The following is a 17661-nucleotide window of genomic DNA, read 5'->3' as shown; positions in this document are numbered from 1 at the left end:
TAATCCCCCTGAGTAGCTAAAATGCAGCACGTTCTATTCAGAATACTGTTTCAGAGGGAACATGTCACCCCGATGATCCATCATGGTCCTCTGTAAATAGACAAAGGCCTTAGGAAGCTGTTACTCCCAACTTCAGACAAGTTGAACTCACAGATTTTCCCAGAAACCAACCACCTACCGACAGATACTCTCTTCCAGATCTTTATAGTATGATCATAATGTTGCGTACAGGAAATTTATTTGTCCACCTGCTATAAATACCAAAAAGGAAGTTAAGACGACCCTCAGGGGCGCCTGGGTGGCTCAGTCGGTTAAGCAGCCGACCTCAGCTCAGGTCATGATCTCGCGGTTTGTGGGTTTGAGCCCCGTGTCGGGCTCTGTGCTGACAGCTCGGAGCCTGGAGCCTGGTTCGGATTCTGTGTCTCCCTCTCCCTCTGTTCCTCCCTGCCCGCACTCTGTCTCTCTCTCAAAACTAAATAAAGATTAAAAAAATTAAAAAAAAAGTGTTCTGTATTCAGGTCCTTCGTCCAACACGCTGTTCCTTCTGTGGCACAGACCTGCCCGTGCTGCTCCCAAACCATTTCTCCTTCCCTAATAATAGGCAGATAGCTGGACGGTGCTGTAAGGTCACACACTGAACTATTAAAAAAGAGACAAGACTCCCAAAACGGGATCACCGGTGCAAACTCAAGCCTCACGGTGCCAAACTGAGGCTGAACACACAACCTAAGTACAGTTTCAACCTCATCTGGGAATGGCGTCTTTTATTTCAATATTTTAAATATTTTTTTAAAGTTTATTTTGAGAGAGAAAGAGAGCAGGAGCTGGGGAGGGGCAGAGAGAGAGTGAGAGAGACAGAATCCTAAGTAGGCTGCACGCTGTCAGCTCTGAGCCTGACACGGGGCTTAAACCTGTGAACTGCAAGGTCATGGTCTGAGCTGAAGTTGGACGCTTAATGATGCAGCCACTCAGGAGCCCCTTGGGTCAATGTTGGTTTTTTTGTTTTTTTGTTTTTAATTTTTTAAAATGTTTATTTATGACAGAGACAAAGCATGAGCGGGGGAGGGGCAGAGAGAGAGAGGGAGACATAGAATCCGAAGCAGGCTCCAGGCTCTGAGCTGTCAGCACAGAGCCCGATGCGGGGCTCAAACCCATGAACCCCAAGATCAGGACCTGAGCTGAAGTCGGACGCTCAACCGACTGAGCCCCCCAGGAGCCCCTTGGTTCAATGTTTTTGATCAAAAATCAGCCGAGGGACAGCTCAAGGGACCATATCTGTTTAATTGCTAAGTACATACAATACATTGCACAAATTAAATCTGTACAAATATCATGTTGATCAATGATGTATATTTTTACATAAATTGATCATTTTACTGAGTATTAAAAAATTAACAATATTCTATATGAAAGGCTATGTAATATTCATCACATAGTAGAAATGAAGTTGCTCCTGGACTGGGGACCACCCTCTGCAAACTGCATCCTAACTGGTCTCATCCTCTTTTTTTTTTTTTTTTTTTAACATTTATTTATTTTTGAGACAGAGAGAGACAGAGCATGAACGGGGGAGGGTCAGAGGAAGAGGGAGACATAGAATCTGAAACAGGCTCCAGGCTCTGAGCTGTCAGCACAGAGCCTGACGCGGGGCTCGAACTCACGGACCGCGAGATCGTGACCTGAGCCGGTCGGCCACTTAACCGACTGAGCCACCCAGGCGCCCCTGGTCTCATCCTCTTTTCATCAACATTTAGACAGGGCGAAATCCCAAACATTGCTGTTATGAAAGTTATAGTCTAAAGGGGGAGGGAAAGTTTACTTATCATGGGCAGAAGGAGCCCAGTGAATACTGCATTGAGCCTACATGGTCATGGTATATTGTACATATGTGTGTGTGTTTGTCATTTTTTTATGGCTGAATAAAGAAGATGACTTATATGTTGCACAAATACACACTGTGGAGTATGATTATTTCTATTTGTCCATCAAAGGCTGTTCCTTTTTACATCTAGCAAAGATGATAAAAACCACTTAAAATATATATATGTGTATAGTTTAAGCATATACATATATATACGTACATACATATATATGTATATATATATATATATATATATATATATATTCACAGAAACCATTCACAGGTTTTCTTCTTTTGCATTCACAGCATAGCAAATAGAAAAGACAGCTTCATTAACAATGAGACGGATACCCACCTGGTTTCTGGGTGCAGAATGTTCTGGGCAAGCCTGGGCCAGTAGATTAAGTGCCAACCTGAAAAATTGATACGATTAGAAACAGGTGTAAACATGATTGCCAACCGACAGAGCCGTCCCCCTAAAAATAGTGCTCCGTTTCCAACCGCAACTACAACCCTTGATGTGCGTATCCTTCAAGCGCGAGATAATTTCCTCTCCTCTCTGATACCTTCATTTCCTAACGTTCAAAATGCACCAGCCACGAAACACACACGGGGCTCGGAACATTAATAAGGGGCTGGAACATGTTTCTTCCTGAAGGTTTTATATATCTTCAAACACACTCTCATGTGAGGCCGCATGGGTAGGTGATAAACCCAGTTCTCAAGGAATCTAACGGGCGTGAAAGTAAGATATTGGAGTTATATTTACTCTGTAAGTCAGACGCCTGACCTCAAAGTCTCTGACCTCAGAAAGACAAGCCATTCCAGGTAGAAAGCACAGGCTTACTACTCACTTACCCTGAGGAGTCAAAATTATATATATGTTTGCATGAGGGAGACTTAGAGCCCAGAATCCTTTTGCAGAATTGTAGTCTTAAAAAGACAAAAAATAAAAAACTGTACTTATCAAGGGTATAAATTAGAGAGTTACGTGAAGGGCAGTCCTGACCACGAAATCAAAAATGCATAATTTCCCTGAAGAAAGACGACATCTTTTGGAGACTGAGGTATAGGGTGCGTTAAATTAAGTAAATGCTGGGGCACCTGGGTGGCTCAGTCGGTTAAGCATCCGACTTCAGCTCAGGTCACGATCTCGCGGTCCGTGAGTTCGAGCCCCGCGTCGGGCTCTGGGCTGATGGCTCAGAGCCTGGAGCCTGTTTCGGATTCTGTGTCTCGCTCTCCCTCTCTCTCTGCCCCTCCCCTGCTCGTGCTTGCTCTCTGTTTCCCTCAAAAACAAATACACATTAAAACAAAGTCTTAGGGGCGCTGGGGTGGCTCAGTCGGTTGAGCGTCCGACTTCGGCTCAGGTCATGATCTCGCGAGATCTCGCGTGATCTCGCGTGAGTTCGAGCCCCGCGTCGGGCTCTGGGCTGATGGCTCAGAGCCTGGAGCCTGCTTCCGATTCTGTGTCTCCCTCTCTCTCTGCCCCTCCCCCATTCATGCTCTGTCTCTCTCTATCTCAAAAATAAATAAACGTTAATTAAAAAAATAAAAAATTAAGTAAATGCTGCACCCAGAAAGCATGCCTCTTCTCGGATGCTAAAAACATCCCAGACTGACAGCAAGTTTAGGACTCCGTGTCCCAGGCTCTGAAAACAAGCAAGGTGACTTTTTCCTATATATTTGAGGGATCCGAACTTGTCGGCTGGGTTACAAACATCATACTGCGTTTAATTATCTTCAGCAATGTCCACACCTGATGTACCGTGGAAGTTTTCAGAGTCCCAAAGCAGGTAATCGGTAGATTATAAGCTTAAGAAACGAGATGCTCGTCAACCGTCTCCCTGCGAGTCCAAATGAGAAAGGAAGATATTCTGAAATACGGGTTTTGGGTCTCGTAAGGCTCCACATTACACAAAGAACGTATGGACAAGTTGAGATGACTTTGATCCATGGAATTCCTGCGTTTGAGGAATTTCTCGAGGGACATGAAAAAATGAGAAACTAAAATGTCAACCAGAAAAAGCGTCCCAGGTTAGTTTATAAGGTTTGTTGACAATACTCGTATTTTTCTTTTCTATAAACTAAGCTGATAGTAATTTCAGTAGCAATAGACGCTTCCAGTATAAACAGAGGGCTTACGTGTTCACGTCACAATGAACTTAACGAGCAGGAGTATATAGAATAGCCATTGGTGTAGGAAGACTTCCATGAAATCATCAATGATTTTATTTTCATTTGTATCATTTCATATATTTAATTTAATTAATTAATTTATTTTTGGTGTTTACTTATTTTTGAGAGAGAGACAGAGACAAAGCGTGAACAGGGGAGGAGCAGAGAGAGAGGAGAGAGAGGGAGACACGGAATCCGAAGGAGGCTCCAGGCTCTGAGCTGTCAGCACAGAGCCCGACGCGGGGCTCGAACCCACAAACCGTGAAATCATGACCTTTGCTGAAGTTGCACTCTTAACCCACTGAGCTACCCCAGGCGCTCCTCATGTATTTTAAATCTGTGGGTTTTATCCCTAAAATGTAATCATTTCAATCCATCATCTTAAATAATACATCAACCTCGCATAATTTATAAAGCACGACCTCACCTCTTGAATTATTTCTCCATAAAATAAGCTTAGTTTCTCACATATATATTTAATTTAAGCTTAAGAGGTGCTCCTTAATATTTCACATTGAATTTACACAGTCTCCCTCAACATTAAACTGACGGAGTCTTCCCCCCAGTGAAGAACTTAGTGCAGAAACATCCCACCTCTACAAGGCACATCGAGTAAACATTCATCGTGTTGAGCCCTACGGAAAATTCTGTGTCCATAAGTGCAGCCTATGCAATTGACTAACATGCCCAGATACTTTTCTAAGATAGAATTTCCATTTTTGCACCGATGGAAAGGCCCCTAAATTAAATTAATGGAGGCCTCCAAAGTTCATGTTCTCCGAGTCAGGTACTTCACAGGCTGACGGGGAGACCACACAATCTTGCTTTCCCTACGTCTTAGAATTTTCACTTGACTTCAGAGTAAATGGAAAGAAGAGATCAAGTTATTGAGTGAAACCCATTGGTTACAATGAGCCTCTTCTTTCTTGCCTTGGGCATGATTTGCGATACCCTGCATTCTTACTCATTTAACCCTGATTCCATTATTTGATTCTGTCCTCCATTTATCAGTATTCGTGAGGACTCTCTTCCATTTTGCAAACAAGATCAACCGTCTTGGGAATGCAAGAGGATGGCAAGGGCTATGAGAACCTTCTCCAGCCTACCCGAATTTCATGGGGCTTTCCCTGGGCAGGCTTCCCTGGTTTCACTGTGCACACCGTCTCCTGAAGGATGACTCTGTGGGAGATCACCCTCTGCCACAAGGTCAGCCCTCACTCCAGTTCCCTCCTGGATTTCATAGTCCTACAAACCACCTGTAATTCATAAACACATTCGACAACCTACTTTCAGTATGCATCAACCCGATTCCTTTGTTGTTTAACACTCTTCCTTCCGTATTTCCATCTGAAGATGTGGGAATATCTGCTAACCCTTTTTCACCCCATAAATAACACACTTGTCTTGCCACGTTTCCTCACCTTCTTTTCCAACCCCATGCATCTGACGACCCTGTATAATCACCCTCTCATTCGGCCGTCTTCAACACACAGCTTCTGCAGAATCCCCATAACTTTTCTAAAAAGTTGGACGTGGTCATGTCTCCCTGGAGATCGGACAGCATCTCAGGCCTGGAAAGTCTGTTGTCATTTTATGGGTTTTCTTGACGGGTCTGAACACACGGCCTTGGCTGTACTGTTTAGAGACCATGATACCAGTCAATCGGCAGAAACTGTTGCCCATAAGTTAGGAATATATAGGTTAGATCAAATACTAAAAGGGAAACTTGCCTTCTGTCATTACATCCAGACTCTGTGATCTCCTATGAAACTGGAGAATGTCAATGTGTGTTTTCCCCATTTTTACATGGCATTTGGAGAACATTAGTTATGGGGCACCTGGGTGGCTCAGTCACTTAAGTGTCTGACTCTTGATTTCAGCTCAGGTCATGATCTCACGGTTGGTGAGTTCAAGCCCCACATCGGGCTCTGTGCTGACCGTCTGGAGCCTGCTTCAGATTCTGTGTCTCTGTCTCTTTCTCTTTCTGCCCCTCCCCCACTCTCTCTGTCTCTCTCTCTCTCAAAATAAATAATTAATTTTTTTTAAAAAAAGAACCACTGTGTGTTCATAGTACAAAATGCTCCCAGCCTCAATAAAATTCACACGTCAAAAGTAAACTTTGAAAACCAGTGCAAATGTACTTATAATGAGACTCCTATGTTTAGTAGATTAGCACAAGAAAGTGTTCAAATTGCTTTCCTTTTTAATTTTTAAAAAAATTTTTAAATTTTTTCTTTTTTCAAATTGTTTTAAATTAAAATTCAGCGTTCTCTTTTTATTTAAAGTGGAACTTGAAAATATTTTAAAATGCACTTTAGTCTGTTTTTTTAAGTGTAAGATTTTTTTCCTGTTTATAAAAATAAGGCATGCGATAAAAAGAGCATTGTCATTAAAACTTACAACACCATGGGGCGCCTGGGTGGCTCAGTCGTTGAACGTCCAATGTCAGCTCAAGTCACGATCTCGCGGTTTGTGGGTTCGAGCCCCACGTCGGGCTCCATGCTGACGGCTCAGAGCCTGGAGCCTGTTTCAGATTCTGTGTCTCCCTCTCTCTCTGCCCCTCCCCAGCTCATGCTCTGTGTCTCTCTCTCTCTGTCAAAAATAAGTAAACATTAAAAAAAAATAAAAAAAAAACTTAGAACATCAAACACTTAAGCATTCCTCTCTGATGAACGGATTCATGATTTATGCCTAATCCCGTGGGTTTTCTTTCCCTGGGGCTTTAATGGAGTTAAGTAAATATCCTTCGTAGAAGGTCCGATCCTGAAGTATCTGAGAATCTACAGCATGTTTTTGATAAAATCCAGTTCAGGGAAAAACATCATACTTTTCTGTTGTATCACAAAGTCCTTCTTTGCAGACAAAACAGATGAGCCCATCCCATTTGGGTACATTTTGCCCGTGACTGGCTGAAATGTGGACATTCCCCCTTTTAACATATGATACGGCAATGTGACAGTTGGACCCAAGGAGCTTTGATTTGACCACAGACCAAAGGTCCAGCATTGTTGATGAGCAAAACTCTGCTATTTTGTTTCAAGAGAGCACATGGTCCCGGAGTGTAGCTTGACCCCATGAGGGGTGTGTATAGCCGGGCCGAGGGTCACTGTAACTCCCCATGAGCTCAGTGCTCTGTGCATGGGGTGCTGGGTTGGGTGGCCATCAGCATGACTAATGCATGCCCAGGAAAATGAAGACAGGGCTTCAGTCTGGCATTGAGAGGACAGTTTACCCCTGCTACTCGTAGATTTCAAACCATCCAGGATCTTAGTGGGGGCCGGGAAGTGTAAAGTTGTAAGATTCACTGGGTGGTGGGTAAATAAAATGAAATGGAATAACATTCAATAAAATAAAATAAAATTGAATTAAATTGAATTAAATTAAACTAAATTAAGTTAAATTCACTGGGTCCTCTTTATTGAACTATCTTTAACGGGCTAAAGTCGCAGAATATTTTTATGCAACTCCGACTTCTCCCTTTCCCCAAACGATGTGCAGGACTGAGGCTATATTACAGTTTTATTGAGAGCAATAGAATTTCAAGGATCTCCTTGACGTTTTCTTCAATAAATATATTTTCCACATCAGCTGTTTTGAGTTGTGTTGCTGGGATTTTCCCCCCCGCCAGTCATCACACAGAACATATTTTTTGGATGGTTTCCAAGAGTTAAGACGACGCCCTGTCATTTGTGACGATTTGATTCAGACGGCACAGGCCCAGGAGTGTCCGTTGGTGATGGGGAATCACAAGAATGGGCTGTTCCTATTATTTCAAGGGAAACAGATGATGGAAACCCAATAAAAACCAGACCACTAGCAAAAGGGATATGTGAAATAACTTGTAAGAAATTCCGTGGCGAGGGGAAAAGTTAAGGAAAAGCCAGCCAGTTCTCCTTTTTAAAGACAAAAAGTTGAAAATATTATTTGGAACCAGAGGTTGGATCGCCTGCGTTTAACATTTCTAAGTAAAAGGATTCTTATTGGTCCATTTTCAAAGGTCCGAATCTTTAAGTTTTACATGATATTCGTACACATATGTGTGTTGTCTATTATCAAGAGATTGACTCTTATATTCTGGAAAAACCACGTGCTCGAATTGTTGAACCACGTGTGTGACCAATTCCCATATGAATGGGGATACTTAGATTATTTCTGGGATGGGAGAGACAGTTAGCAATCATCTGGTCGAAGTCTCTGGTCGTTCACGCATTTTCCCAACATTCCACTGATTTACTGTCCCGCCTACGCCTGTGCATTTCTAGGGACAGGAGATTCGATGCCTTGAAGGATACAAAGGAGAATTTGTAACGTTTTACTGAGACATGACAGAAGGGTACATTTGATAACACAAAACACTGCCTCCGTATTCATTCAAGATTAAGAGAAAACCATCGGATCTTTACCCTCTCCTGAGTTAAATGAGACAAGCCATACTTGATTGCAGTGGGTTCCAAATATATTCTGTGTCATTGTGGTTGCAAAGCTAAAGTAGGTTCCTATAGTTTTGGGGTGTTTTCTTTTTTACAGTATTGGTGCACTGTATTGTGAAAGTGTCTAACACCAAAGCAAATTTCCTGCTTTAAAATTCTGTCGCTTTTCGGGGCACCTGGGTGGTTCAGTCGGTTGAGTGTCCAACTTTGGCTCAGGTCATGATCTCACTGTTCGTGGGTTCGAGCCCCACGTCGGGCTCTGTGCTGACAGCTCGGAGCCTGGAGCCTGCTTCCGATTCTGTGTCTCCCTCTCTCTCTGCCCCTCCCCTGCTCACACTCTGTCATTCTCTCAAAAATAAGTAAACATTTGGGGTGCCTGGGTGACTCAGTCAGTTGAGTGTCCGACTTTGGCTGAGGTCATGATCTCCTCCCCCCACTCACGCTCTGTCTCTGTCTCTCAAAAATAAATAAATGTAAAAGAATAAAAAAAAATTCTGTCACTTTTCCAATCTCTCATGCTAAAGTTCTTGTTCTCAAATAGAAATATTTTTCAAGCCACCCCACCCCCCTTTTTTCCTAATTGGGCTTTTAAAAATATTCCCAGGGGGCTGTTGATTATCCAGTGTGAGTTAAAGGCAGGGACGTCTGTCTGGGTCAGTCGGTAGATCATGAGACTCTTGATTTCAGGGTTCTGAGTTCAAGCCCCACATTGGCTGTGCAGATGACTTTTTTTTTTTTTAGTAACTTTTTTTTTTTCAACGTTTATTTTTGGGACAGAGAGAGACAGAGCATGAACGGGGGAGGGGCAGAGAGAGAGGGAGCACAGAATCGGAAACAGGCTCCAGGCTCTGAGCCATCAGCCCAGAGCCCGACGCGGGGCTCGAACTCACGGACCGCGAGATCGTGACCTGGCTGAAGTCGGACGCTCAACTGACTGCGCCACCCAGGCGCCCCCAGATGACTTTTAAATAAGATCTTTTAAATAAAAGGCAGTTTAAGAAAGATAGGTTTATTATTATTATTTACCTGTCGCATTACAAAATACAAGGATGGACGGCAGGGGGAAATACATTGACGTTTAGCTGTATCCATCATTCATTGTGTGAGCTGGGATAGATCATGTTTCTTTCTGAAATATCATCTTCCCAGTGTGGTCTTTCCTACCTTTTATTATGTTTTCATCTTTCCAGTGTTGTCATCCTGGCAAGAAAAAAACCAAACCATAATAGCGTCAAGTTTAGAGTTCTAACCATGGTCAGGGATACACGTGCGGACCTCTTTGGCCATCCAGTTGACAGGCACCATTGTGTGATTTCAGGTGATGAGTCGGTACTTGGAGAGACTGCATTAGCGTGAGCACGGGAGCCTGAGCTCTCACCGCGTGGATCCTGTCACATAATTACCATTTCTTTTCTTGGGCGGAGAGCTTGGAACATCTGCTCTCTTAGCAGTTTGGAAGTGTGTGATACACGAGGGTTGCCTATCATCTGTGCACCTGATTGGTAGAATTCACGTCTTAGTCGCACGCTCTACCCTTAAGCAACGTTCTCTCACCCGCGGTGCTCCTGGGAACCTCCATCCTACTGTGTTTACGAGTTAGACTTTTGTTTTTTCTTTTTTAAGATTCCATGTATAAGCGAGACGTTCCAGTGTTTGCCCTTCCCTCAGCTCAACGCAATCCTGGTCCCTCCCTGTTCCCTTCTGGTTTTGTGGCTGAATCACATTCCACGCCATGTGTCTCCCACGGCTTTATCTACACAGCGGCCCTAAGTATACTCACCAACGTGATGCATTATCCATCAGCACCACCTCGTTCCAGACCTTTCCTTCTTGCCCTGCAAGCAAAGCCACCTCCCAGAAAGCGGTCACTTCTCCCGCTTCCCTCCTGCCAGCCTCTGGTACCCACACATCTGCTCTGTGTCTGCACAGATTTCGCAATTCCAGACCGTTCGCGTGAACGCGGTCACACCCTCTCTGTCCTTCTGTACTTCGTTACCCCATGCTATGGTTTCAAGGTAGAGTGCGTGAGAGCTCGCTCCATTCTGCATTCCAACCATATCCTGTCTTACGGATGGAACCCATCCCGTGCGTCCATTTGTCCGTTGATGGACATCTGGACCACTTCTGCTGTTTGCTGCTGTCGATAGGGATTCCGTGGTCCTCCGTGCACACGTGTCTGTGGAAACACCTGCTCACGATCTCTTCCCTCTATACCCAGGACGGGAGTTGCTGGGTCCTCCTCTACTGGGTATTGCTTGTTATGTTTTTGTTTTTGTTTTTTATTTCCACACACTTAAATGTGATTTCCAGAGGCATACGTAAGCAGGAAATTTAAAGACATTCTTTGTTGCTATGAAACAAGTAGTATGCATTTAAGTAATCATTTTCTACTGCACTCAGTATATAGACGCAGGGTGTCTGAAAACATGAGCAAAATATATTTTGATGTGCAGATTTGGGCATGATTAATCCGTTCTCAGCATGGGGTGCTCTTGGAGCCAAGTCTGCTCCAAATTCACTTAAATAGGAGACACCCTGCCCATTAAACATGACCTAGGAATCCACAGGCGCTTGGAAACAGTTCGAGCGTGAACTCTATGGTGCACACCAGATATTCCCGACAATTCTCCCTGTGTCACTTCTCTGGCAATCGTCACTTGGAGGCCACAGACACCTTCGTGTGCTGCACCGTTTCTGTAACACAAATCTGTGCCAAGATTGAATTATTTATAGGACAATACATTGGTTAAAACGTCTGCCAGTCTCACTCAAAGAACTATTTTTTTTTTTTTTTGCCTTGTTAACAAAGATTAACTAGTACAAACATGTAGCAACATATTCACCGAACTACCGTGCAAAAGCAAGGGGTAAGGCTTCCGTGAAAGTCTCCAGGCACAACGAACAAAAAGAAACATCTGATGGACGAATGAAGGTGTGCTCACTGCTCTCAGATACCTGCAGAAAGGCCTCCCCTGCTGGAGCCCCAGATCCGTCTTGCACACGCGATGTGATGAATTAGGGAACGGGACAGCTTAAGGAGCCCCAGACTGGTCCCCGTCCTCTGTTGCTCTAACTCTTAACATTTGTTTGCATAACGGAGTGCAGCGGCCGGACAGGGTAATTACCGCCATCCTTCTCCAAGCCCATTAATCTGCTCTAAACGGTGGGAAGCAAATGAAGCAGAAAGGAACCCAGTGGGGAAATATTTCTTTTGTGTGTGGCAAATCTTGGAACACCAACTTGCAATTTATCTCACTGTTTCCAGACTCTTTGCAATTATGACACCAGGTAAAAGGAAGACATTCAGATAGGTTTCTGAACACTTGGTGGATGTTGGCTAATGAACGTTCTGATTTTTTTTAATGTTTTTTAATTTTTTGAGAGAGAGAGAGACAGAGCATGAGTGGGGACCGGGGTAGGGGGGCATACAAAGAGAGGGAGATACAGAATCCGAAACAGGCTCCAGGCTCTGAGCTGTCAGCACAGAGCCCGACGCGGGGCTCAAACCCGCGAACTGTGTGATCATGACCTGAGCTGAAGTCGGACGCTTAACCCAGGTGCCCCATGAACGTTCTGTTTAAATGGGACCCCTGTGGTCATCTGCTCATTCCGAAACGACAGACTCTTCGTCAGTTACCATCTTCTTGCCTAAGAACTCGAGCTAATACTTTGCAAAAAATAACCAGGGTGGGAGCATTTTTTTTTTTTTTTTGGTCCTCTGTATTTTTTATCTTTCTTCACTTAACGTAATTATTTTCTTTTTAGCCGTCTTTCCATTCTTTTTATTTTTCTCATAAATCTCAGTGAATTTGTACTGGAAGAAGTATTTTCAACTAAATAACCATGAAAACAAAACACGTTCCAGTTTGTGGTGTGCACGGGAAAGAAACAGAAAACTTGCATCTTTGAGTGTGTGCACTAGAAAAGCAGACAACTGGTCTAAGCTCCTGCTTCGAAAGCCAGAAAAATAAGCCAGAAAAATTTTGTGCAAACCCAAAATAAGTGGGAGAACAAACGTCATTGAGAGACAAAATAGTTAAAGAGGTAACACCAATTAAATCAGAAGCTGCCCCTTTGGAAAGCTGAAAAATCAGTGAATTTCTCTCTCTCTCTCTCTCTCCCTCCCTCACACACACACACACACACACAAATATAACCTACCTAGCCCTGGGTGTATTTAACACGTTTGCAATAAAACATTTCCCCAAAGAAAACTTGAAAAAGAGATGGTTTATCAGATGGAACTTTAAAAAAAAAGTTTGGAATGAATAATACCAAAAACATACAAAACCATCCAGAAAATACAAGATGATAAAAATTCTGACTCATTTTATGAAGCTAGTTTTCTCACAACCTAAGACATCACAGTAAAAATAAACTACTGATGAATATCCCTCATGAATCTAGATGCAAAACCCTTAACAAAATATTAGTAAATCGGGGCACCTGGGCAGCCCACTGGGTTAAGCATCCGAGTCCTGGTTTCCACTCAGGTCATGATTTCACAGTTCATGAGTTCGAGCCCCGTGTCGGGCTCTGTGCTGGGAGTGCAGAGCCTGGTTGAGATTGTCTTTCTCCCTGTCTCTCTGCCCCTCTCCTGCTCACACACTCTCTCTCACAAAAGAATAAACAAACATTTTTTAAAAATACTAGTAAATGGACTCCAGCATTGCTGTTATAAACAGTCGTATATCTTGGCCAAGTTGGGCTTAACCATAGGGATATGAGGTTGGGTTAGCACTCAGTTAATCCATTCTTGAGGTCAACATATTAATAGACTAAAAATGAAAATCTATATGATAAGAATCACTTGCCAAGAATAGCTGAAACAGAAGAAACAGTTGACAAAATTCAGATACAACCACTAAAAATGTACCTTTTCTGCAAGAAACCGTAAAAGAAATTATTTGTGATGTTTGATTTTTTTACACGTGTTTTATTTATTTATTTATTTATTTTGGGGGAGGTGGGGCAGAGAGAGAGAGAGAGAGAGAGACACTCCACAATGTCAGTACAGAGCCCAGCGTGGGGCTCAAACTCACAAATTGTGAGATCATGACCTGAGTGGAAACCAAGAGTCACTTAACCCACTGAGCCACCCAGGCACGCCCCAATGGTTGAATTTTCTATTTTTAAAAACACACTTAGGAGTCTGATAAGTTAACCCGACAAGTTAGGAGAAAAGATTTACGAAATAAGTAACACATCAAGTTATTTGTTTCTTTAAATCCGAATATTTTAAGAACTCTTAACCATGAACCGTAAGAAGAAAAAATAACACAATTAAAATCATTTAAGTGCCCAAGCCATTTCAAGAGGCATTTTATCCAAGAAATATGCAGATGACCAATAAACACATCAACTAGAACCACTTTAGAAAATCACTTGAGGGGCACCTGGGTGTCTCAGTCTAAGCGTCAAACTTCAGCTCGGGTCATGATCTCACAGTTTGTGAGTTCGAGCCCCGCCTCAGGGTCTGTGCTGACAGCTCGGAGCCTGGAGCCTGCTTCGGATTCTGTGTCCTACTCTTTCTCTGCCCCTCCCCTCTGTCTGCTCGTTCTCCCACATACTCTCTTTCTCTCAAAAATAAGTAAACATAAAAAAAGAACATCTCTTGAAAAAAGAAAATAATTTGACTTTTTCCCCCATAAAGTTAAATGCACACTTCACCCTAGACTGTCTCTTGTATGTATTTCTCTAAGAGAATTAAACACCTGTTTCTACTCCGTGACCCCCACGGGATTGTCCAAATCATTTTAAGACTTAATGACCGGAAATGGGAAAGAAGCCTGATGTCTATGGACATCACTTCACCTGGATATATAAAAAAAATTCATTTTAGGTTGAGACAAAGTGAAAGATGAAAATCCTGGGGTCACTGCACACACCCCCCAAAACACCTGACCTTCTTTCTTTTTCTAGAGTTTAGGGAGAAGTGATTGGAACAAAATTTCTGGATATATGAAAAACCTGTTTCCATGGGGTGCCTGGGTGGCTCAGTCGGTTAAGCGTCCGACTTCAGCTCAGGTCACGATCTCGCGGTCTGTGAGTTCGAGCCCCGCGTCGGGCTCTGGGCTGATGGCTCAGAGCCTGGAGCCTGTTTCCGATTCTGTGCTCCCTCTCTCTCTGCCCCTCTGCCGTTCATGCTCTGTCTCTGTCCCAAAAATAAATAAACGTTGAAAAAAAAATTTTGAAAAAAAAAAAAACAAAACCTGTTTCCTGAGGTATTGGGGGCAAATTCCAACAGAGGGTGAGGAACAAAATCGGATGGAAAGTCATCTCTCAGATAAATTGATTTCTAAAACCCCCTTTTTTAGGTAAGAAAAATATATCTCCTATCTTATTATATCTTTGACCCCAGGATTTTCATCGTTCACTTTGTCTTAACCTAAAATGAATTGTTTTTATATATCCAGAAATTTTGTTCCAATCACTTATCCTTAAACTCTAGAAAAAGAAAGATAAAATGAGAAAAAAAGGCAGCTTGATGTGTCCTGTCTCTAAAAGAGTTCTCTTTACATTGAACTAAAAGGCTTTTCAAAATTAAGCCCGATGAACAAACAATGTTGAAAAAAAAAGGAATTTGAAGTTATTTAGCAAAAGATAAATAGACATAACAGCTCCAGGCAAATTCTTTCAGTTGGAATTTGATCAGGAAGATGTGAAATAGAAGCATAAACTTATTAGCCATCCCAACGTTTGCAATTTTTTCCAAACATGGAATTGGGATAAAGAAATCTAATCCATGTGACAGGTGGTTTTGAAACTAGGGGCAAGTGTCTTGAATCCAAACTCTAATTCTGCTTTCATTTTATTTCTATTATTAAACAATGCAAATCAAGGTGCCTGATTTGGTAAAAACAAAAAACAAAAAACTAATAATCATGGTAATAGTAATAATCATAGACCAGAGGGCTATTTCAGAATTCAAGACGAGATATGGTCTCTGTCTGCCCTCGATCCTGTCGACAGGACTTCAAAACAAGAAACTCGTCATTAACTGAACTCAGGTAATGTAACCCAGAGTCATTATAGGAAATTTGGCTGAAAGGTTGAGCGCAGGGTAATTAACTGCATGAAAGATGCTCCTCTTGGACCTTACTCCTTTCTAGAACTGATTCTTTATTGTGAAGCCAGTTCTCGTGCGACCATTTGAAAGGTCTTGGAAATTAAGAGATGTCCGTGCACCACAGGTAGACCACAGCGAAGAGATACAACAGGCCTCACTCCCTCCACTCCCCCCCCCCCGACCAAAAAACCCCTCAAATCTCATTCAGGGAAAGATAGCTTAAGGTAGATAGCACCAAACACAAGCATTGTCAAGAGGCAACATATTGCACTTTGCTTGTTAAAGTTTGCAAAGGAAAGATAACAGGTGCACAGAACCAGAAGCAGATAACGACAATCAAAGGTGGGAATAAATGTGTCTTTGATACATGCTGTCTCTCTGAGAGAAAAGGAAATCCGATCCCCAAATAGCCCCTGTGCACCCAGGACGAATATTAAATCCGCGTCCAGTCTTCAGATGCCAACTACAGAATGCAGTGTCCCCTGGGCAGAGAAAGCGCCTTCTTTGGGTGTAGGGGAAAGTTGGTTCCTCGCTCGCAGGGATTCTCAGCAGCTAGAGAGACAAATTCGGTCGTGAGCCAAGAACAGTTGGGTTGTTTCAAAATGTAAAATTTAACACACACACACACACACACACACACACACACACACACACACACACACACTTTGCCCCTCAGAAAGAATAGTTCTTGCAAATTCAGGTCATGACATCTATCTTTCATGTGTAAAATATTTACCATCTGGCTCTTTTCAAGAAAAGGTTTGCCCAACCCGGTCCCTACTGGATAGCAAAGACTTATGGAAAGGAAGAGACAGTATGCTTTTTGCCCTACGTTTTTCCAGCCAACCCTAAAAACGCGCATAACAGTAACTGAAGCACTCAGCGAAGTAGAATCGTGATGCCACCACTTTGCTTAAATGCTTCCTTTGACGTCTCACCTTACAGCTTAATATGCTTTCATGAGCAAAAGTTGGTCCCGCACTCCTGATTCTCTCCCCAAAATAGACAACTTGGTTTCGTTTGTCGTCATGTTATGTGGAGGTCACAGATGCTGTGACTGGGCGCGTGGGTGGCTCAGCCGGTTAAGCTCCCGACGTCAGATCATGATCTCACGGTTTGTGAGTTCGAGCCCCGCGTCGGGCTCTGTGCTGACAGCTGGGAGCCTGGAGCCTGCTTGGGATTCTGTGTCTCCCCCTCTCTCTGCCCCTCCCCCCACTCTCTGTCTCTCTCTCTCTCTCTCTCTCTCTCAAAAATAAACATTTGAAAAAAATTATAGACCTTACATATTTAACCTGGCTCCCCCGTACCCCTAAAGAAGGTTTCTTGCAAAGTGTCAGGAGATTGTGGGGGCTAACGGATCTCTGATTGATAACGGACTGTCTTGTTCAGTGCATGTTAGGAAATGCCTTAGGGCACCCTTCCCATATGGGAAAAATAAACACAGTAGCTTGAAATTTTCATGGCTTTCAAGCAACACTTTGCGGCTAAAGAACAATTGTTTGCTCAGTTCTATTTCTGGACGACTGTCAACCGAGGCTGGAGAATGACCTCTCATGAAACCGTGCAGAATCATGTGTGACTTTACTGTAGCACATTTCCCTCTGGGAAATGGGTTTGGCACGATGAATGAGTCTGTTACAATTTCAGTGTCAGTTTTGGACAATCGCATTGTTGATATAGGAATTTTTGCTGGAAACCTTTTCAGCCACAGTGTTAGTCAGGATTTTACAGAGAAACACCACACACACTCACACACACACACACACACACACACACACACACACACACTCACTCACTGATTTGGGGCGCCTGGGTGGCTCAGTCAGTTGAGCGTCCAACTTTGGCTTAGGTCATGATCTCACAGTCTGTGAGTTCGAGTCCCGCGTCGGGCTCTGTGCTGACAGCTCGGAGCCTGGAGTCTGCTTCAGATTCAGTGTCTCCCTCTCTCTGCCCCTCCCCTGCTCATGCTCTGTCTCTCTCTGTCTCAAAAATAAATACAAACATTAAAAAAATTAAAGGAAAAAAAGAAAGTCTGGGGGAATTTTCTCTTCCATCAACTGATTAGATGCGACCCACCACATCTTGGAGGGCTCTCTATTCAAAGACTAGTGGATAAAATCTTAATC

The sequence above is a fragment of the Lynx canadensis genome, chromosome X, assembly GCF_007474595.2.
Source record: "Lynx canadensis isolate LIC74 chromosome X, mLynCan4.pri.v2, whole genome shotgun sequence".
Classification (NCBI taxonomy): domain Eukaryota; kingdom Metazoa; phylum Chordata; class Mammalia; order Carnivora; family Felidae; genus Lynx; species Lynx canadensis.
This window is presented reverse-complemented; position numbering follows the sequence as displayed.